The following is a 23,356-nucleotide window of genomic DNA, read 5'->3' on the forward strand; positions in this document are numbered from 1 at the left end:
ACAAGAACCTAAAAGCCCTTTCAGTTGCTAACTGTTTAAAACTCAGACAGGGTTAAATCACTTGCCAGAGACACACAACTAGGGATTTCGTTTGAATATTACTTTGTTTTTCCAGAACCTTTAAAATTATTTCTTGATATTCCTTACATATAATGGTCATTCTCTAATACTATTCTTTATCATGACTGTGTTTGCCTTTACCTGAGGCAGTTGCCCAAGCACGAGGTCATAAATAATGCCTTGTGGGTTTGCGCAAGGTTCAAAATGCCAACGAGAGACAGATGCTCTATGGTGCTGCACAGTATCATTGCGATCTAATGTGTTACTCTGTTGTCTTCAATTGCCATCCCTGGAGTGTTTTGATGCTATCGGTTGTCAGTTTCAGGTCTGTTGTTTCTTTCAGCAGAAGCGCAGCAAGTGGTAGATGAGAGACCCAAAGCCCTGCCTGCGCTAGGGGAGCAACCCAACTCCGATAATGACATAAATGAGTCAGTGTTCATCTGGGGAATCTCAAACAAAGCAGCCCAGAGGAAAACCATCCCTGTCGATGAAGGTTTGTTTCTACTGCAACGGGAAGAGCAGGAACCCAAACCCTTTCACAGACTGGGAAGAGGAAGGGGGAAACTAAAGCCACAGCGTGTGAGTACTGTTTTATTTATTTTTTTTTTTTCTGTAACCATGGAAAGAACATTGGGTAGGGGGCTTGGTTGAATGTGTGTTTGTGTGTGTGTGTGTGTGTGTGTGTGTGTGTGTGTGTGTGTGTGTATGTATGTGTGTGTCTATGTGTGTAGAGATTATTGGAGGGAGGAGAGATTTTATTTAACAAGTGCAATTGAAACCTGACCTCTTTTTCAAAAAAACACAGACACATACATGCACACACATCATTATGCATTTGCAATTTTTTCCTATTTTTTTAAGAAGTGGAAAGGGAAGGGATATTTTCTTTCTTTCTTTTTTTTTTTTCTTTTTCTTTTTTTGTTTGGGGGAATGCGCTGGCTGACAGCAAGATGTTGAGCTTTAAAGAGCTTTCCAGGGAGAAGGAAATGCTTCGTGTTTTAAGTTTCTTTTGCAGATTTAAGTATCTCCTGTTCCTAATTTGTTTGCTCTTCTTTTTTGAGAGAAGAGGTTTTCATTCAAATAACTACATCGGGAGGAGGGATATGTCATCCCTTCAGGGGATATGTTCATCTCTGCTTCTCCAATTTCATTGTTTCTTTCTGACAATATCAAAGCCAACATGGCTTAACCCCCTCCAATGTCGTCATTAAAGTTACATGAGCATAACATGAGCATAACATGGACAGGGTATATTTGCATTACAGTGGACATTACCCAACCAAAATCATCGTTTTTTTTCCAGGATGGTTCATCAATTGCTCTTTACACAGAAGTTGTATAAAGTTTTTTTGTTTGTTTGTTTGTTTTTAAAACTCTAGTATTATGACCCTGAAGGCACACATATCTTTAAAACTTAGGCATTTAAGACAGGTGACCTATTTTTAAAAACAACATAGGATGGATGCCATCTATAATTATGGATTTGTCCACAAATCAGTGAAAGGCAAATTTTAAACTGATGGGTATTATAGTATAGTCATTTATCTCAGTGCTAAAAATTCTTACTGTCCTGTTCTGAGCTGACTTGGTTGCTGGTACATAGTTCTTATTGGCATGTGATCCATGAGATGGTTGTTGCTAGTTTCTTTTTTTCTTTTTCTCTCCTTTCCTTTCTCTCACCCAACCTTCCATCTTCCTTTCCTCTTTCCTTCTTTTTTCTTTCCTTTTCCCTTCTTTCCCTTTTGTCTTTCTTTTCCTTTTCTTTTTATTCCTTTATTTCCCTTTTCTTTTCTTTTCCTTCAATTTTGCCTTCCTTCCTCCCTGCATTTCTCCCTCCTTTCCTTTCTCCTCCTTCTTTTTTCTCCCCAAAAATTTAATATTGCCATGCATTTATGTGTTTTTGTTTTACTTTTAGAGTTGGGTTTTAGCATCTCTAATAACTTCATTTCCTCTTGAGAAGGAAGAAGGGAGTGAGCCAAGGAAGACTGATAGCTTATTCAGAATGTTGCCTTTGCACAGTTTTGTATAATTAAGATAAGAGTGTCTGGTATACCATGCTGTGCCTCAACTAAACTATCACTCTTAGCAGAGGATCTAGTGACTGGATTGTACTGAATAGAAGTTCAATGGATCACAGGCTTAGAGTTACAAGAAACATTAGAAACTATTATTTTACATATAAGGAAAATGTTATTAAGGTTAAGATTAACTAGGTATATAGCTAGTATGTATCTGAGGCAGAATTTGAACTTGGGCCTTCCTGATTTCAAACCTAGAACTCTATCCACTGGATGCACTAATGAACAAGTTGCTGCCATAAATATCAACAAAGGATTACCCCAGATTTTCCAAATGATTCTTGAGGGAATAGATAAACATAAGGTGATCTTGGCCATAGTCCCTCTATCTTCTCTTATCACATAGATCTTCAAACCAAGTCCTTAGGACGTTTTTCTATTTAGTCAGGGAATTTAATAACTAGGAAAGAGTGAGGGCTAGTGATCTCATCATGTTTTGTACTACGCTGGGTAATTCTTCTAAATGCACATTTATTTATCAATGAAACTTAGTATAATAGATTTAGAACTGAAAGAACTTAGTTTAAATGCCCAATTTTAGAGATCAGGAAATAGGGTAAGAGGAAAAAATTTAACTTTTCCAAGAAAACCTAAGAGGTAAGTGGCTCAGCCTGGATTTGAGTTCATATTCTCATACAGTGGCTCCTTCAACCAAATAACTTGGCTTCTAATTGTTTTATTCATTCATTAATTCAAACAAATACATTGTATTTACTTGTTATGTGTAAAGCATATATTTAATTTTAAAAAATAATGACCTCAACACATTTCTTTTAGGTCTGTACTTACCTGGAAATGCCACTTTATTAATAATTTTGTTGGTATTTTGTCATTTTTTTAACTTGATCTCTGCTTGCATCCCTGCATCATGGGAACCTGTTATAGTGTGCTTTAGCTATAATGCATTTTGTGCATAAAATAATTTTATCCCTTCCTATCCTTACTCCAGTTTCAATCCCAACTGAACCCCTGCATTCTGAATATATTTCTCTATATTTGGGCCAGACTATATGGGAAATGGTAGGATTTGTGGAATAAGATTCTCTGACTATCTGAACTATTTTAGGGATTTTTCAGGCCTTTAGCAGCAGTATTAATTCTTCAGATTTTCTAAAAGATGGTACTTTTAGATAGTATCTAAAAGATCGAATTCCTGACTATGGTTGGCATTGTAGCCACCTGAATGGAAGTTTTTGGCACTAAGCAAAGTACACTTAGTCTTCATATTAATAATATCAGTGAGATAATAAGAAGAACTGACCGAAAACCTCATAAAAAACTTTACGAAAGTAATTTGTGGAGTCTGACCCTCTGGTGATCCCCCCTCCTCCTTAAAATCCCACAGTTATCATTAGGACACTTCAATTTCGCTTGGAAAGAGAGAATTTAGATTACATTACTACTCCAAAGTTCTTTTAACCTGAAGATTTTATGATTCTTTGCAATTTCCTGGCACCTGTGATATCATTGGTATTGGAAATACTGAGGTAAGGATTCCCTCCATCAATGCTGATCAGTACTTTCACTGTAATTTACTATCTTAGATAAACCCTAGAGCTCTGAAAAATTAAGACATATATTTGTCCAGCATGGTATGGTGTACATGTCAAGGCCAGCTTTCTACCCCCTGCCAAACTGACTCTATTTTGTGTTTAATAGACCTATATTCGATATGTTTTTATATTTGTAGGTATTTTCCTGACAGAATATAAGCATTTTGAGGGCATAAGATATTTGTTTTTTAGTTTTGTATGCTCAGCTTCTACCATAGAGCTTGGCAGATGGAAGTTGCTTAAATAAATGTTTGTTTATGCTATTCATTTCCTGCAAGATCAGTAATGAACTGAAAATGAGACATACGTTTTGGGAAATAATTAGTGTGGGAATTTGATTTGCTGACCTATGCATGCCTATAAGTGTTTTCTTTTTCATTTTTTTGACTATTATTCAATGCGTTAGAATACAATAAGAAGTATAAAATATAAAAATTAATTATAAATAAATGAAAGTAATTAATAATGATTATGATGATGATAAGTAACATTTGTAAATCACTTGTAGTTATTATAAGCCAGGTGTTGTGTTAAGACATTTTATAATTATTATCTCCTTAATAATAAATAATTTTTAAAATAAAAACTAGAATAAGAAAAATATTCTTGTTGACCAATGTTAAATACTAATACATAGCTTTTTATGTAAGGTAATTTTGAGAGAGACTAATAATGGAAAGGACCTGAAAAATGTCAGCACCTTCCATAAATGCAGAAATCTAGATAAGAAGGGAGGCAGAAGAATAAAACTTTCCAAATTATCTTTATTTGATGCTTAAGATAACCTCTCTCTTCCTCCTTAGCCTTTCTTTAGGTTCTTTTCTTCCTCCTCCCCATTTTTTCTGCCCCAGCCACTGGCTTTATTTTCCCTTTCCCTTTTCCTCTGCAGCAATAATCCTGTCTCAGAAATGCTGCTTTGGCTCAGTTCTAACCCAATAACCCTTTCTAAAAAGATTTGCAGAACACTATCATGTTTGACAAAGTTTTCTCTAATTGAATGAAATGATGACATCTGTCAAAGAAAATTCTTGATTTTTACAACAAAGCAACTAGAATGCCAAATTAAGAAAGAATATGTGCTGAGAGAGAGCTTTCGAAGTAATTTATTTTATTTCTTGAAAATGAACTGTTTTCTTCATATCACAGACTGAGAGATGATTTTATTAACTAGCATATGATTTTATGAATGCAAGATTATAGAATTAATTAAACACAAGTACAAAATAAGAGCTTCCAGAAGCCTTGGTTTTCAAATCTTGTCTTCTAGGTTTCTAAATTATTAGGTATTAGGAAAACTCTCCCACTATCCCCACCCCTTTTTTTTTCCTGCCACATCCTTGGGAACTTAGAGTGATTGGGAAGAAATAGATTATAATCCTTCAAAAGATCTGTTATTTCACTGGTATAGAGAACACAGCCCTTCCATGCCTTAGTGGGCAAATCTCCTAAGATGGTATAGCCAAAATAATCAATTCATCACTTTATGACCAATTTTTTTCTTTTAAGAGTCCCTTTTATCTTATGCAGTCCCTCTTATCTTATACTTATAGTCAGATGTATGCTGGAGTGAACTTCAAGAGCTGATTATTAAATTTTCAGTTTGAACATTATTTGTACCCTAAAAACTGGCAAAGGGTACATATTGAGGCTTACTTTATTGTTTTGTTGATTATCTCTACAATTAAGAAAGTGATGGGGAAAATCATCATGATTCAGGTTAAACTTTTTTAAAAATGTGTCATAAGAACTCTTGAGAGCTGCATATTAAACATACACTAGTATATCCTTGCAATGTCTATCTGCTGAATCATACTCAGGGTTATATAAGCTAGAAAAAATCTTAGAGACTATGTATGGTCAAATTATAACTGTCTTAGAGATAATAATAATAATAATTAACTTTTTAATAGCCTTTACTATGTGTTAAGCACTATGCTAAGGACTTTACAAATGTCTCATTTGATTCACAGAACAACCCTATGAGTTAGGTGCTATTATTATGCCAGTTTAACAGATAAGGAAATTGAGACAAATAGCCATCAAGTGATTTATCCAAGACCACACAGAAATGGAAGTTCCTTAGTCCAGGCCTGGCATTCTGTGAGCTTGTTTAGTACAAACTATTTTACTTTACAGATGTGGAAACCAAGGTCTAGCAGGAGGAAAGTGACTAGCCCGTGTACTAAATAACATAGAAAAAAATTTAACTCTATTCCTACGGTTCCAAATCTAGATCTCTTTCCACTGACCCCACTTTCCACTGGGCAGGTAGGTGGCACCGTAGTGCATAGAACATCAGCCTGGAGTCAGTAAGACACATTGTCCTGAGTTCAAAGCCAGCCTTAGACACTGACTAGCTGTATGACCCAAGGCAAGTCATTTACCCCTGTTTGTCTCAGTTTCCTTATTTGTAAAATGAGCTGTAGAAAGAAATGGCAAAATCACCCTAGTATCTCTACCAAGTGGTAGATCACAAAGACTGAACTTGGGATTCTATGTACAGTCAGTACTGAATTAATGTTTGCTGAATAAATGAATGTCAGAAGTACAGAGTGAGCAGAGCTCTGGACTTGGAATTTGGAAAACTGAAGTTCAGATCTTCTTCAGACATTTCCTAGCCCTGTAATCCTTGATAGACCTTTAAGGTCTGTCTATTTTGGTTTCTTCATCTATAAAAGAAAGATATTGGATTAAATAATCTTGAAGATCCTCTATGATCCAATCAATCCTATGAATTACTGGTTTCTCCTTACAACTTTTTCTGTCACAGCCCAAACCACCACTCACTTTCCTACTGCCAATAGTCAAAGAAGGTCTAGGTAATTCAAAAAGCTAATAATAAAGTGAAAACAACCCTTAGTGTGGAAATAATAGTAGCCTAAATGCCTAAGTAGAAAACAGCTAGCAGGACAAAAACAAAACAAAACAAACTAGCATACTTAGTACTTCTCTTTCTAGTATCTTTTTCTAATGAGATTTTATAAAAGTGATAATTTAAAACTGCTGATGACATTTTATCATTAATTGGTCGATTCTACATCATTGTCTCACTTAGTCCTGCCTTTCACTGGATCCTCAGTGCTTGGGGGCCTGGGCAATTGTCTTGACCTTTATATTGCCGTTAGACTTGGATTATTGGAGAACAGAGTGAAACTTTACCTCACTCAAATCCAATCCATATACAAATCAAGACACCATACTCATAATGTCATTGGTCCTCTTCAAAATGATGAAAAAAAAAACTTCAGTGTTTAGCACATTGCCTATCATTTAATAGGTTCTTAATAAATGGCAGTTTATTCTGCTGGATTCTAGCTTTTTCTTGAAGATCTTCCTAAAAGGAAACTTACTACCACCCCAAGACAATCCATTCTATTCTGACATAGGAAATCTTTTCCTGAATTATGCCTAAATCTGCTGCTCTGTAACACTCACATATTGCTCCCAGATCCAACCTTCTAAGGCCTCTAAAACAAAAGTCAGATAAACTCATGGCTATTGTTGAGTTTGCAAGAGAAGCAAGAATGTCTAGAAAGATGCTAAGTGATAAAGATAAATGCTGACTGGGTCACACTCAAGTTTGATTATGGAATACAGTGCTTTTAGATGAATTAATGTTATTAATCTAAAAGCTAGTTTTATTTGGGACACAGACTTGCAGTGGCTACTTCTAAGGAATTGCAACCATGTGACATGCAAAGTATGAAAGGCACAAGGATGAAATTGGAAGTTCTCATTACTAGTCAATAGGTTAGGGTACAAACAGAAATGTCTTCAGTTTCCTTAATCCTGTTTGCTACTAATCACCTCTCTCCTAGGCTAATATACATCACATAGTAGGAGCTTAATAAATGTTTATTAATTGATCGACTTTATTTACCTCTTCCTTCATCCTAACTTTTCCTTCTCCAATCTAGCATGATGATTTGCCTAAAGCACAGATCTTATAGGATCGCTCCCCTATTCAATAAACTACAGGGATTCCCAATTACGTCTAGGATTATGTATGAAATTTGCTAATGGCAACACAAGTAATCCTTTACAACCAGGACTCAATTTATCTTTCTTATTTTAATATATATTATACCACTTCATGCACTCTACACTCTTACCTAACTGCCATATTTGCTATTTGTCACATGTGATATTCCTTCATCTGTCTCTGCTTTTACAATAACTAGGACAAAGATGTACTCTGTCCTCACTTCACTCTCTTAGAAAATTTATATACTTTTATTCAAAACTGGTCTCAAATGTCTCTTTCTATAGGAAGCCTTTCTAATACCATAGTTTCTATTATTCTTGACAATTAAACACATAACATATACATACACACACATACACACAATATAATGTTGTTGTTATTCAATCATTTAGTCATGACCTCATGAACTGTTCATGGAGTTTTCTTGGCAAATGCACAGGAGGAAACATATATGTGTATGCATGTTTAGTTGATTGAAGAAGTCTTCATGGATTCCCCCAGGTTTTTCCTGTGTGTGCCTTCCTAAACTATTGAATATTATATATGTGTGTGTGTATGTGTATGTGTATGTTGCACTTACTTAACTTTGTTCATACTATTTCCTTCCAGTAGATTATAAATTACTTAAAGGCAAGAATTCATTCACTTTTGTCTTTGTGCATATAGCATTTATCACAATGCCTAACACACAGTAGGAGTGAAATAAATTCTTATTGAACTACATTTTTGATAAGGATAGCAATTGTGTTGGGACAAAGAATGGTCTGTGTGTACATAAAGTTTTGGCTTAGGGCATAGGTTATAGATCTTTTTGCATGTATAAAGAAAATTTTAGTAGTCTGATATAGCCTATGGACTCCTTAGAATATTTTTGTGATATGTTCTTTGATCCACTCATTCTTTAGTATTAGATTGTTTAGTTTTCAACTGATTTTTAGTTTACCTCAGAATAAGTTTAAAGGCATAGATAAAATACATAGATTATTAGAAAAAACATACTTAAAATAATTTCTAAAATATAAAAAAAAGTTCATGAATTATAGGCTCAGAACTACAGGTTTAGGAAAAAAAGTATGGATGGGTGAGTTGAAGATTAGATTTGGATATAAAGGGATGACCTGCTAATGGATTCCACTAAGTTCATAAGTGGGTGTTTCATGACCATCTTCTAAAGTTATAATTAGCTAGTCATGGAAGCCTTTGTGTCAGAAGAAATGTTCTGGAGGAATTTTAGCATAAAGGGGCCTTCTCATACCCCATTTCCTTTATAGCTATCACCCATTTCTCCAGCTTCTTCTCTCTACTATGCTGAAAGTATCTTTCATTTTAAATATGATGAGCATTCCCTCAACTGAAACAAATCATAATCCTTCCATCCCTTAAGAAGTGGTTTTGGGAGCTGTGGCTAAAATAATTTATCATCTGGTAGCCAAATTTCTTGTGAGAAATCTCTCCATAGTTCTCAGCTCCTCAGATAATTAATTCATTTCCAAATCTTTTATTCAAAGCCTTTTCAGATTAGCAAGATCTAGGCTAGAGAGCTTGTATTCCTCTGGAGGTGTTCAAGAACTTGAGACCACCTCCATATCCTGATGACATCTAAAGATTTAGCCATGTCAGTCTTCTACTCAAGAAACTTCAATGAATCTCCATTGTCCTTAGGATAAGATACATATTATTCTTTTTGGGCTTTGAAGTTCTTCATAGACTGATTCCAATTCATTTTTCCAGAACAACAGATATTATTTCCCTTTATGTGTGTTATAATCTAGCCAAACTGGTCTATTTGCTGTTTCCTGTACCTGAAATTCCTTCATCTGCTTCCATGACTCTATACAAGTTGGCTGCCATGGCTGAAATGATCCCCATGATCTCTTCTCCCTCTTGAAACCCCTTACTGCCCACCCTGTCCCTAACTCAGTTCAAGGCCTACTTCCTTCCAGAGATCTTTTCTAATTCCCCCAGCTAGTAGATCCTCTCCTAACACTATGTGTAGAAGGTAAAACTTTGAAGAAGTACGCTTGAAAGAAGTATACTTGAAACAAGGTGTTAACAATGGAATTGATGAAACAATGGTTATCTAGTTTACATATACTTAGTACTTAGCATGGTGCTGTAATAGTTCTACAACTGATGTAATTATAATAGGGTATTTAAACTGAGGACAAAGTTATTTTCTATCTTTAACCTTCCTCATGGTGGCTCTTCTGCCTCCTGCACTATGAGGAAGACTAGCAGACTGGCAAATTGCTGGAAGAAACTGGGGCTAGTCAGTCAGACTGTGAGTCAGACTGCTGGAAGAGACTGTGGAGCAGATTGGTTCAGACTGGGAGACAGAAGAAGACAATAAAGACTTTGGACTTTATTCCTGAGTATTCTCATGGTGATTATTCTGCTGAGACCAAGGCTGGTCCCAAGGCCCTCTAGAAAGCAAGCCGGGACATTACCACTATGTGCTTATTTTGGATATATCTTGTATGTACTTGGGGGCAGCTAGATGGCATAGTGGATAGAGTGTTGGGTCTGAGTCAGGAAGACCTGAGTTCAAATTTGCCCTCAGAGAATTTCTAACTAGGTCCTGGGAAAGTCACTTAACCCTGTATGCCTCAGTTTCCTTATCTGTAGAATGAGTTGAAGAAGAAACTGGCAAAACACTCCAATATCTTTGCCAAGAAAACCCCAAATGTGTCACAAAGAGTTGGACACAAGTGAAAAACAATTGAACAACGATAACAGATGTGTGTACTAACCTGTAAAAATGTCATGTTTTCCTAATAAAATGTAAATTCTTTAAGAACAGAGACTATCTTACTTTTATATCCTTTAGATACTTTTATATCCTTACTATATATACATACATATATGATTTAGTGATTAGAGAACTAGCCTAAAGGGCAGAAAAATCTGGGTTCAATTCTCCCTCTGACATATACTAGGTATAGGATCCTAGACAAGTTATTCAAAGTCTCAGTGCTATAGATTAAAGCTTCTTAAATTGTGATTTGTGATTCATCTGGGATCATGTTACTGAATGTGGGGAGGTCATGAAATTATGACATATTATCAGTAAATTTTGATTTATATACTTATTTTATATACCTATATATCCAGGGCTGTATAAAAATTTCTCAAATAAAAAAGGGTAATGAGTGGAAAAAAAAATTTAAGAAGTCCTGCTAATATATAGCTCTTGATACTCTAAATTACAAATAATGTGCCAACTTGCACTATCAGAGAGTTTCTTCACTGTGAGTTTCCTATACTGAAGAAATCACTTGTCTGGATTCTAATCGTTCCTATTCCTATTCCCAGTGCCTACCATAGTTCTGGGCACATAGACGCTTAATAAATGTCTATTGGCTTAAGAGGTAACTAGATGACACAATGGATAGAATGCTGATCTTAGACTCAAAAGAACTCCAAATTGAGACCTCAGAAGTGTGACCTTAGCCAAATTATTTAACTTCTTTCTCAGGCTCCTGATCTATAAAATGGGGACAATATAGTACCTACCTTTCAGGTCTGTTGAGAGAGTAAATGAGATGAGATTTGTAAAGTACTTTGCAAAACTTAAGGTGCTATATAAATGCTATTAATATTATTATTGCAATTTTTATTGATTGTATAGCAAAGGACTAAGTGAGATTGGGGAATATAAGATTACAGGGCATGACTGGTTTTCCCTGATTTGATGAGGCTTGTTTTCCTACAGTATTTGGAAATGGGTGATGTTTGTTTCTTAGACCCTGGGAAAGCTTCATTCCACAGATACACCTAACTCTTATTAGATTTTATGCATCCCTTCAGCAACAATTCAGGGAATTTGTAATTCCAGCTGTGCACTCTGGATTAGTTTCATCTTCACACAAAACATGCTGGAAGTTTACTGGTGTGTGGAGGAGGGGCTTATTCTGCAGGCAACAATTTTCTTTTGTAGAAGATGTCATTTCATTTGGAGGGGAAAGAGTGGAGCTGGTGATTTGGTGGTAAGGAAACAGTATTGGGAACAACTCCTTGGTGTTATTGCTGAGTTCTGTCTCAGGAAACTGAAATATGGAACCAAATGCTTACAGAACCTCAGAAACATGAATCAGTATGTGGCTAGGCCTGAGCCTTCTGGGTTTATCTAGGAGTGGTATCAAACATTTGGGCTCTAACTTGAGGAGGGCATCAAAGAAACATGAGTGTCAGAAAAACCAGTCTGTCCTTGTTGCCTCTGACAGATTGTGACAGTCTGGGTATCTTTAGAAAAGCTGTCCCTGCTCTTTCAGAGTAAGAAAATGGACCCAAAAAAACACCCCAAACTCAGAAATTGTCAAGATGCCATCAGAATGTTGGTGGAATTCATTATTATGCCATTAGTTTAACTGCCTCTCAATCTGCTCATATTTTCCCTCTTCCCAAGAAAAAAGGGAATCTTTCCAATTTTCCCCATCAAATGCCAGCCTGCTCAATTGGCACTTCCATCTCAACTTTGAAACAGAATGGTCCCTAATAATAAAAACAAATCTGTTATTGGCAAAGCAGAAATCTTGGCCCATTTTGCAAAGTGAGAATGAAAAGGGGGACTCAGAAAGTAAAAGCCACTCAGGCTGAGAGATCAGAGAGCGAAGTCCAAACCCCTACATTCAAAGAGGCCTCCTATCCTATATTCAAACCCTTTAGAAATGAACATCCTTGATCCCAAAGAATATTTCAAATTATATAAATGGTATTCCCTCCCTTACCTCCAGTTTGGAAGATATGGGATGAGCTTTTTCCTTAGAGAAGGAGTTTTTAGTGGTCAGATAGAGTAGATATTCAAAATTTAATCGTGGGAAGTGTTCATTTATACTCCCAGCTGTCAGATCGTCAAGACTGATCAAAGGCTCATTAGTCTGGAGCACAGGTTTGAAAAGGGTCTCTTAGGCAAGGCAATGCATTTAACATGAAAAGAGGAAGAGGTGACTGGAACATTGAGTTCTATTACATTTTGCATTAAAGCCTATTTGGAGTAATATCTCTGCTTACTTGCCCAAATCCAGTAAACCCAGAGGTTGAGACATGAGGCCACTCCTGGACTGGCAATAAGTGGGGGAAAAGACACATTTTTTGATTCTCTTAAAGATAAGCAGATGTTGATGAGCACAGGAAAGATTAATCAGTGTAAATTTTAAAAGAAGTTTCAAATAGACTATCACTTCTTTAAAACTATGTGATGAAATTTCTTAAGGGTCACCAAGGATTATCATATTTAACAGTCAACTAGCTTTGGCTATAGGTTGTTGCTGTTTGTTGTGAAGTCATTTCAGTTGTGTCCAATTACTTTGCCCTATTTGAAGTTTTCTTAGCCAAGATGCTAGAGTAAATTGCTATTTACTTCTCAAGCTCCTTTTATAGAGGAGGAAATTGAGGCAAACACGATTTGCCTCAGATTTGTGATTTGCCCAGAGTCACATTACTAAAATCTAAGGTTGAATTTGAACTCACAAAAATGTGGTAGAATTAAGGATAGAATCCATTCTCTGTGTCATCTTTTGGGGCTTCTACTTGAAGGCCTCTACAACCTGTCTCCCAACTAACTTTCCAGTCTTATTTCAGATTATTACAATTGATGGACTCTCCATCCTGGTCAAATCTTTTTTTTTTTTTTTTGTGCCTTTGCACTGCTTATATTTTATATTTATGATTGTTTCCTTCCTCCTACTCTTGGAACCAAATCTTCCTTTAAAGCACAGTTCAGATATCACCTCTTACATGTGCCTTTTCTCATATGCTCCCAGGTATGAATGATCACTAGCTTTTGAAATTACTTTATGTTTATTTATTTGTGTGCATGTTTTCTAAACCCATGAGGATATATACCCCTAAAAAGCAGGAGTTGTTTTCATTTTTTCATTGTCTCCAGCTTCCAGTACAGTATTTTGCTCCCTTAAATGTTTGTTGATCTCACATTCCTTATCTTTGAAATAAGGAGTTTGGTCCAGATCAATGTTCTCCAAGCTTCTCAACCATTGGGGCCCTCTTTTAGCATTTAAAAAAGCAATTTGGCATATCCTTACCACTCATGTACAAAATAGGGATTTCATTCCCCCTGCATATTTTGTTAGAGCTAAATAAAGATCAAAATGGCAATTTACAAGGAATCATAAACCTCTTGTAATAAACCCAAAGCCCCTAGGAGGCAGCTAGGTGGCGCAGTGGGTAGAACCCCAGCCTTGAATTCAGGAGGACCCGAGTTCAAATATGGTCTCAGACACTTAACACTTCCTAGCTGTGTGACCCTGGGCAAGTCACTTAACCCCAGCCTCTGATAAACAAACAAAAAAACCCAAAGCCCCTTGGGGGTCTTCAGCCCACAGATTGGAAGCTACAAGTTAGGTAAGCCCTAAAGGTCCCCTTTGGTTTTCAAATTCTAGGATTCTAAGTCATTTAATCCAGCCCTCTACATGACCCAACTTTATCCCTTGGGTTTTCCCTAACACTCCTTCCTTTGATTGTATTCTTCTTTATGATAATTGCAATAATACTAATATTTTTACATGTTGAGAACAGACACCCTGAGCTACAAATTAATAACCTTTCACTAAACTCCACAGGGTACCAGGTGCTGCTGCTACAAAAGAGAGGTACTTTGTAAATATACAGGCATAAGTAATCACATTTCTTTTTTCTCATTTACAAGCATATTTTCACGTGCAACCTTTCAGAACATTTGCATAATCAGCTGTTCTAACGAATAATTGATCTCACGCATAATGAAACTGCTTTCAATATGGAACACAGAAGTAAATCATCCCCTCCTACCTTTTTCTCTCTCCCTTCCACTCTGCCTTCCTAAAACGGAGGCAAATGCTACAACTCTCAGTTTTACAATACAAAGTACATTTGTAGGAAAATAATCTGCACCTAAGCCTCATATAATATAATTTAGACGGATCTCCAAAGACATCAGTCCTTCCAGGACCTGTGAAGGTCTTAGAGGATATTCAATCCAATCTCCTCATTTTTTATAGAGGAAGTAATTTACTAAAGGTCACATTATTGTTAAGTGTCAGACATGGGACTCATTTCCATAACTCTATATCTACTCCTCTTTCTGCTTTATTATGTTGCTTCTAAGACTTTGCTCTGGGGGATAAATACAATGGAGAGTGTATAATGATAGAATTCAACAATTCTTAAATCACCAAGAGAGATCTAGGAAGAGGTGCAGTTAGATAAGACACTATTCTTATCTACATAGAATTTACAATGATGTGAGGATGGGGGAAGAGAATAAATGAATACATAAATAAACAAAAGATACATACAAATTCATAAAACGATAATATAAAATGTTCAATAAGTGCACAAGAAAGATATAAGGGAAGGATATAGTCATTGCTGATATGAGGGGGAGGTAAAGGAAGTCTTCTTGGAGAAAGTGGTACTTACGCTGTTCTTTAAATACTGGATTGGGGGATAAATACTATTTTTTGAGGGACTTACATGCTAAATTGGTGGATCTGGAGAGAGTGATGTGTATTGAGAAAGATAACATCCTAACTCGAAGGAACAAAGTAAAAGTACAAAAATAAAGAATCACAGTATGCATATGAAAAATAGCAAATAGTTCTATTTGGCTGTAGGGCATCAGGACACTAGGGGTGAAGTATTTGGAGATAAAATTGGAAATGTAGGGTGATGCCTATTGTAACAATTCTTAAATGCCACACTAAAGAGTGTGGACTTTATTTAGCAGGCAAGATTGGGGGAGGGGCATTAAAGAACTTTGAGCAGCAAAGTGACCCAACTATACAAGAGGAAAAATGTCTGACAACAATGAGAATGATGAATTAATGAGGAAAAAGAATGGGATGGGAAGGCTCTTTAGGAAGTTACTCCAAAAAGTCTAGCCAAGTGTTAAAGAATAGGCTGGATTGATGATTTCATTGATATATTGAATTTCTATATGAGAAATCTCTATCTACCAAGAGAAGCTGACACCTTCTTTGTAACTTAAGCTCTTAATCATCTTTTTATCATGGAACCTTCTGGTAATCTTGTTTATGCCTATAGACCTCTTCTCAAAATAATTTTTTAAATTATTGAAAGAAATCCTCAATTTCACTTAGGAATGAACATAAAGATCCTATCCATGTTTGCAGACACCTTGATTTTCATGAATAGTCTTAAGTGCTTGCCTTAAGGATTGCCTTGAGCACTGAGTTGTGACTTGCCCAGGATCACACAATCAACACATCTCAGGAAAAGGACTTCACTTCCAGTGTTCCTGACTCCAAGGCCATCTCTTTATCTTTTATACTATACTTTTGGTTTTGTTCTTCTATAATTTCAATCTTGTTTGACTCTTTGTGAACCTCTTTTATAGTTTTCTTGGCAAAGATACTGGAGTAGTTTGCCATTTCCTTTTCCAACCCTTTTTACAAAAGAGGAAAATGAGACAAGAAGGGGTAAGTGACTTGCCCAGGCTCACACAGTTAATAAGTATGTATCTAGAGCTAGATTTAAACTTGGATCTTCCTTCTTCCAAGTCCACCCACTCTAGTTGTGCCCTATGCCACATTGCCTCTCACAAATTTTCATACCTATTTTACAGATGAGAAAAATGAGACCAAAAAAAAAAAAAAAAATCTGTGGTAATTAATGTAACTTACTCTCTGCCCCTGTCAGGAAGGTCAGATCCCATTTGTATAGAATAATGTGAAATCAGACTCTATTGTTACTTCATGCATCCAGTCTCCAATCTAGTTACTATCTTTAAAGACATTCACAGCGATCTTTGAGACTACCTTAATGGGAACTTAGCTTTCTCAGACTATCCTGATTGAAAGAAACTCTATAGCATCCCCCTGTCATTCCCCAGCTTTTTGGCATCTTCAAGCAATCTTTTAAGATATTGATTGACATCTCTCCTGGAACCTGAGCAGCCAGAAGTAGAACATCCAATTAAATAGGAAAAGACCCAAGCCTTTTCATTGGATAGACTAAAAGAAAGTAACCATCCTTGACCAATGGTCACCAATGTTGTCTGCCTCCCAGAGGTCACCTCACTTCCTGCAACTTCCTGTCACCTCCTGCAACCCAGGGCCTGACCCTCCAGAGATCTTGTGACTCTTCAGGGTCTGTACCGGACCCATTGTCCAAGACCTGATCTCCCAGATCTGGGAACGGGGATCATGTGATTTTGGTCTAGTCTCATAAATGTGAGAAAACTTTATCCCATCAATCCCATTCAAGACCATCTAGCATCCTGATCCTCCCCCTTGATTTCCTGCCTTTTTACCTGAGATACTCCATAACTATATTTCCCCTACAAAAGATTTGTTTATGATGAAGATCTTTGCTAAGTTCTCTTCAAGACTAAGCCTACTATGAGGTACTCTTTTTCTCTCTCTTGAAGTACTTTCCCTTATTATTATTTCTCTTTACTCTAGCTAACTCTAGTTAGTGTAACTAGCCAATTAATGGTTTCCTCATACCTCATGGAGTACTTTCTTTCTCTTGATTAATTGTGAGTTCCCCAGGGGAATTTGTCTTTTTCTTTGCTAACTAAAAGCTCTCCCAACTTTATTTCATATTTGTCACTCCTGGTGTGCCTATTTTATTTCTTTTTTTGGTTTGTAAGCTCTTCTAAATAAAACGTCCTTTTGGCAAAGATAATGACCATTGTGAATTTGTCTCATGTTTATTTCAAAGTAGGTCTTGCTACCTCGACCTCATCAGTAATAATAGTCTGTAGTGCAGTAATGAGAACAGAGAGGAGGAGAAGACAGATCCAAAAGAGATATAACAGAAGTATAACTGACACAATGTTATAACTCACTGGAATACAAGAAATAAGAGAGAGTGGAGTTTTGAAGAGCACAACATGAATTGAAATATAAGAGACCATGAATGGTGAGAGAAAGGTAAGGAATTAAAAGTATTTGTTATAGACAACTTTTAAAGAAGTTTGGCCATGAAGGAGAGGAGAGAATTAGTAAAATAAGTGAATGGGGTAGAATTGTCAAGAAAATGTTCCCCCCCCTTCTTTTCTCCCCTTTCCCCTCCAAAATAGAGACTTGATTATGTTTGTAGACTTATAAGAAGGTATCATTAAGTAAGAAAGGAAGAAGATGAATGATAAAGAGGGCATGATTGCTGGAATAAGTTATAGAGGAGATGAAAGCAAATGGTATCAAGAAAATAGACACTAGTATTAGCAAGGAGTGGAGATATCAATTAATGTGAGAAAGAAAAAGAGAGACTGTGGGTGATGATGCTGAAAACTTTAAGGACCAGAAGAAGACAGTTGAAAGAACTCCTTACAGGTAACCTCAGTCTTGCAAATGAATAGGAGACTAGATCATATGATTTAATAAGGAGTTTTTGTGGGAGAAATGCATCTTACAGTCACTGAGCAAAATATAGATTTAATTAGAATAAATATTATTGATTCTTTTCACAAGAAAAGATAAGAAATCCACCCTAAATACATTAAGCTCCACTTCCTCCCACCCCCACTCCCCACTTTAGTGGGAAAAGAAAGTCAATAGAAGTACCAGGAGATATTTGGAACTCTGTAATAAAGGGAAACTAGGTGAGTAATTAGATCTATTTAGATGGTTGAATTTCTGCTGTTGTTTGCCTTAAAGTATGTCAAGAATGTGCTAATTGCCAATTAAAGGCTGCTGAGCAGATAATGTCCACTCACTCAAGAAAAGGCAGGAAGCCCCCCAGAAATAAATTAAGCTTTCTCCAGGGCCTCAAGGGACTAACACCCTTCCACTCACCCCTCCAGGACAGAGAACAGGCATAGAAAACAGAAAAGTTTGTCTCAATGCATAACTGGAAGGGTTAGCTACCAAAAAAGAATAAAGACAAGAATTTTCTTTCACAAAATGATGAGGGGCAAGTAGATCCTCCTTGTAGTTTATAATGACCTTCAGAAAGAATACTATACTTGTGTTTTTACATTTACTAAGTAAATAAGTTATTTTTCCAACCTAGGAAAAAAAAAAATGAAATTTCCGGAACAACAAAACCCTACTCTCCTAGTTAGTCAGAATGAAATGTTCCTTGAAAGAATGGGAAGAGTACTTCAAAAAGGCAACAACGATGAACATAACAGCAGAGAACAATTTTCTATATGGACATCAAGTATCCCAGAATTCTCACTGCTCAGTAATATATATCCCACCAATATCATATATACGTATATGATAGTTTATGAATAAATCATGAGTATAGAAGTCAAAGGTTTTATAGTAATCAATAAAGGTAATATTACTTTAATGCATTTTGGATGCCTTTTTCAATAATTGCTAAATTGAGTAAATTGCTCACCTAGTATTATTGACACTTTTTTTTTTTTTTTTGCTTTTCAGCTAATATCTTATTTTTTGTGTTTATAGGTATTTTAAAAGATAAAAGTTGTAAATGTTTTATTACACAAATACATAATTGGCTCACATTTGGAGGGGTCATTCAAAGTAAAAGGGACATAATTGTAGAAAATATTTTAAAAGGCATTTCAATATATTAAGAAGAATAAGAAAGAATTTGCTGCTTTCTGGTAAGAAAAATATTGTTAGGCTTATATGTGAGAAAAAGTTGGCAAAATACTTTGCTTGTATCAAATGAGTAAATATATAAAACAATCTGTAAAGTTCAAAATTATTTATTTTATTTGGTGGCACTGATTTCCAGTTTTGCAGTAAAGTTCATGTTTTAGTCATCAATCTTGATTTAGCTATTCTATTTTGCATAGAGTGCAAGTTTTCTGTTTTGTATTTAATCCAACTGGCATAGTTATTGTGCTAGACTTCTTGTGAACATAGAGGTTATTGGAAGAAGTTTTCCACTTCTTTTTCTATAATTTCTCTTCCTTTCCTCTCTTTCCCTTCAATGTCGCTCTATCCTACATTTCTTTGTTTCCTCTCTTCTCTTTCTCTTTCTCCCTGTTTCTCTTTGTCTGCCTCTGTCTCTTAATGTGTCTCTCTCACTCTTTCCCTCTCTCTGTGTGTGTGTCTCTGTCTGTGTGTCTGTCTGTGTGTCTGTTCTCTCTGTGTCTCTCTGTGTCTCTCTCTGTCTCTCTCTCTGTCTCTCTGTCTCTCTGTCTCTCTCTCACATTCACATACACACACACACACACACACACACACACATACACACACACACACACATTGCACACCCATTTCTTTGTTTCTAGCTTCTCCATCCTTTGGAGTAAAATTCTTGACACCTGATGAATTATTTATTTTGGAGTGTTTTGTGGTGGACTTTTTTTGCATTACTTTGGCTGCCTTATTTTTCTGCTTTTTTGATTAAAAATTGAAGTTATATAGAATAAGATGAAAAGAAAGGGTTTTCTATAATAATAGTAATACATGCTATTTTATACTGACATGAAGCCATTGGCATGACTCTACTCAGTGATGGAAATTATATCATTACAAATATAGTTAACTAGGGGAAAAAAAATCCCTATAGCATGTTTCTCTATTAAATCTTATATAAAAAAAAAGTAAGGAAATTATTCAAATGGGTTTGAAATATAGACATAAGATAAGAGATCATTCAATTATTATTTTTTTTTCTTTTTCTGAGGCTGGGTTTAAGTGACTTGCCCAGGGTCACACAACTAGGAAGTGTTAAGTGTCTGAGATCAAATTTGAACTCCGATCCTCCTGAGTTCAGGGCTGGTTATCTATCCACTGCACCACCTAGCTGCCCTGATAATCAATTATTTTAACATAAAGGGAGAAATTTAAGCTACCAAAAGTTATATGAAAAATTCTCTATATTCCTAATAGTAAGACAAATGAAAAAAAAATCTGAGGCTCCATATACATCAAATTAGTAAAGATGACAAAAAGAAAAAAGGAACTACTATTACTACTAATAATATCTAATAACTCTTTAAGGTTTGCAAACTGCTTTACATATATTATCACAATTGATTTTTATAATAGCCCTATGAAGTAGGTTCTATATTTATCCCCTTTTTACAGATGAGGACCCTGAAGTTAACAAAGATTAATTGACTTGCCCAGAATCATACAACTAAGAGTTCTCAAGGAAGCTCTTGAAATCAAATCTTGATTCCAAGTCCACCACTATCTAAAACCCAGTAGATGCCAATGGAGCTGAGAAATCTAAAGTGGAACATTGAGGAGGATAATTTTGAGATAGATGGAGTATAAAACTAGTATTGAAGAGGATTTGTTCTTTGGCAGTCAGGGATCAGTGTCTCTGGAACTGAGAGAAAAAGAGGTCTATTTAAGGCAGTAAATCTTTGGGGAATGAGTCTAAATAGTCTGTGAGGTTCGTTGTGAAGACAAGTGATTAATGATTGGGTGGTTGTTGTCCTTCATTCTCAAAGAAAACCAAAATGATATCATTATATAAGAATCAAGTTACAGTGTATCCAACTGTGGCTGACCATATCAATGTGAGCACTGAATGCTCTAGCACAAATTAAGCACAACCAGTTTATACGAACTTTTTGGGATGGAGTTTCTAAATTTGCACATCTCATGTATCTTTTAAGATATTTCAATTCTGCTTTGCTCATAGAAATCTATGAGGAGGGCATACCAAGCTGGGCAGTACTGTGCCAGTGTCCCCCATGACGCATAATCAATTCTAGAGTTTTAAAAAGAAACCTTAAGAGTAAACCTGTATCACTTTTTCTGACTTAGCCTATATAAGTTCTCCCTAAAATAGTCTTTTTGGCAAGTGTACATTTAACATTTAAACAATGTGGCCATCCCTATGGAGTTGTGCTCTCTGCAGAAGAGTGAATGCCTGGCGGTTTAGTTGAGAAATGACGTCAGTCACCTGCCAGGTAATCTTTAGACTCTTTCTAAGACAATTCAAATGGAAACTACTCAGTTTTCTGTCATGGTGCTGGTAATATTGACCAGCTTTCACTTAGTACATTATTTAGTATTTACTCTAAGTTTTTCAAAGTATTTACATGTTACCTCATTAATTCAGAATGTTCAAGGTTAACCTTCAAAGTTTTGGGCACAACTCTCAACCATACAGTCTAACATTGTTGGGTACTGTAATGCTGGCCAAAGACTATTGTGTCCTAGAATTGAACTGGTAGCAAACTTGAAGCCTTGGGAAATGCAAAAGAACAGGGGTGAAGTAGTTGGTGCTGTGTAAAGAGTGCCAGGCCTGGAGTTAGGAAGACTCATCTTCCTGAGTTCAAATCTGGCCTCAGAGAGATAGCAGCTGTGTGATCCTAGGCAAGTCATTTAACCCTGTTTGCCTCACTTTCCTTATCTGTAAAATAAGCTGGAGAAGGAAATGGCAAACCAATCCAATATCTTTTCCAAGAAAACCCCAAATGAGATTGGACATGACTAAAATAGCTGAACAATAAAAAGTGTGTTCTAGCCCTAATTATCTAAAAATTGTCATGCTGCATTTACAATGTAGATGATGTGAGATAAAGGAAGTTGTTAGTATTATGTAGGTTCAAGTATTGTGTGGTTAAGACATCAAAAAATCATCCATAAATATTTCAGTCCTGAGAAGAAAGTTTTGAACTTAAATATTAAAGTCATCTGAGGAAGTTCAGAAATGTACTTTGAAGTCTGAAAAAAATCTGACAATGAGGATAAAGAAAGTTCAGTATTAATGGATTGCATAGACTTTATCAGAGGAAAGATTATTAAAGCTTCATGGAAGAGAAAAATTCTATACTCATAGAAAGAAAGTAGAGAGTTAAGTGCATCTATATTCCTGGTCCTGTAAGATCCAGAAATTGGGAAAAAGGGAGTGACCTCTGATGGAGACAGTTACAAGGAATTTTTTATCTTCAGTAGGGGAAAGTCAAATTATGCCAAGTTGGATCCAAATGGACTGGTGCTTTTAATGTGAGAAATATCAAGGACCCCTGAATTTGTAGAAGGATTCATTGGAGTTCAAGTCCAGGAACAATCGATCTGAAGTTAATTTTTGCTGACTTTTCATTGTTAAAAGGGGCATCCAAAGCACTGAACCATTTTCCCAGTCATGGCCAATTTTCAGAGATTTAAACAAATGACAAAATCCAATTACAGTAAATAGGCCATTCAACATATGGAAGATAGAAAGGAAAGGCAGATAGTACTTTGAATGACCGATGGCCAGGAACAAATTTGTAACCAATTATTCACAACAGAAAAACTTTTTTTTTTTTTTCCTCCAGTGAATAAAGTTTTAGGGCACCAAGGTATTTGCTGAGCTAGGCCACAGAAAGACAAAATGTTTTTTGTTAAAGTTTCTTAGCTCCTACCTTCTCTCTTTTGTTATTGGTTTTCCAAAGTTATAGTAAGATACCCACCATTTTTATCAAAAGCAACTGTCTTATCTACTCCTACCAAAAAGATTTTTAATTTACTCTGTTTATATGGCCCACCATTATATAGTTGGTTTGTTTTGAGATTATTTTTATTCACATGTAAGTAAGTAGTGTCTCAAACTGGCCTTGATTTATTATAGCTTTTTATTTACAAGATATATGCATGGGTAATTTTTCAGTATTGACAGTTGCAAAACCTTTTATGACAACTTTTCCCCTCCTTCCTCCCACTCCCTGCCCCAGATGGTAGGTTGACCAATACATGTTAAAGTATAAGTTAAATACTATGTATATATATATACAGGGTGTAGCTGGTTCAATTCATTACTGCTCTATTGGAACTGATTTGTTAAAGACT

At 35.8% G+C, this 23,356-nt stretch overlaps 1 protein-coding gene across 1 annotated transcript in view; it reads left to right on the top strand.

Annotated features, from left to right (window-relative positions):
- The first annotated feature begins 421 nt into the window (after nucleotides 1-421).
- Nucleotides 422-23,356, top strand: part of ANKFN1 (ankyrin repeat and fibronectin type III domain containing 1) — a 555,599-nt gene continuing 532,664 nt past the window's right edge. Inside the window, 1 exon segment of the mRNA XM_074261847.1 lies at nucleotides 422-639. The gene's annotated coding sequence lies outside the window, so the exon portion shown is untranslated.

Source organism: Sminthopsis crassicaudata, chromosome 4, assembly GCF_048593235.1.
Source record: "Sminthopsis crassicaudata isolate SCR6 chromosome 4, ASM4859323v1, whole genome shotgun sequence".
Taxonomy (NCBI): Eukaryota; Metazoa; Chordata; class Mammalia; order Dasyuromorphia; family Dasyuridae; genus Sminthopsis; species Sminthopsis crassicaudata.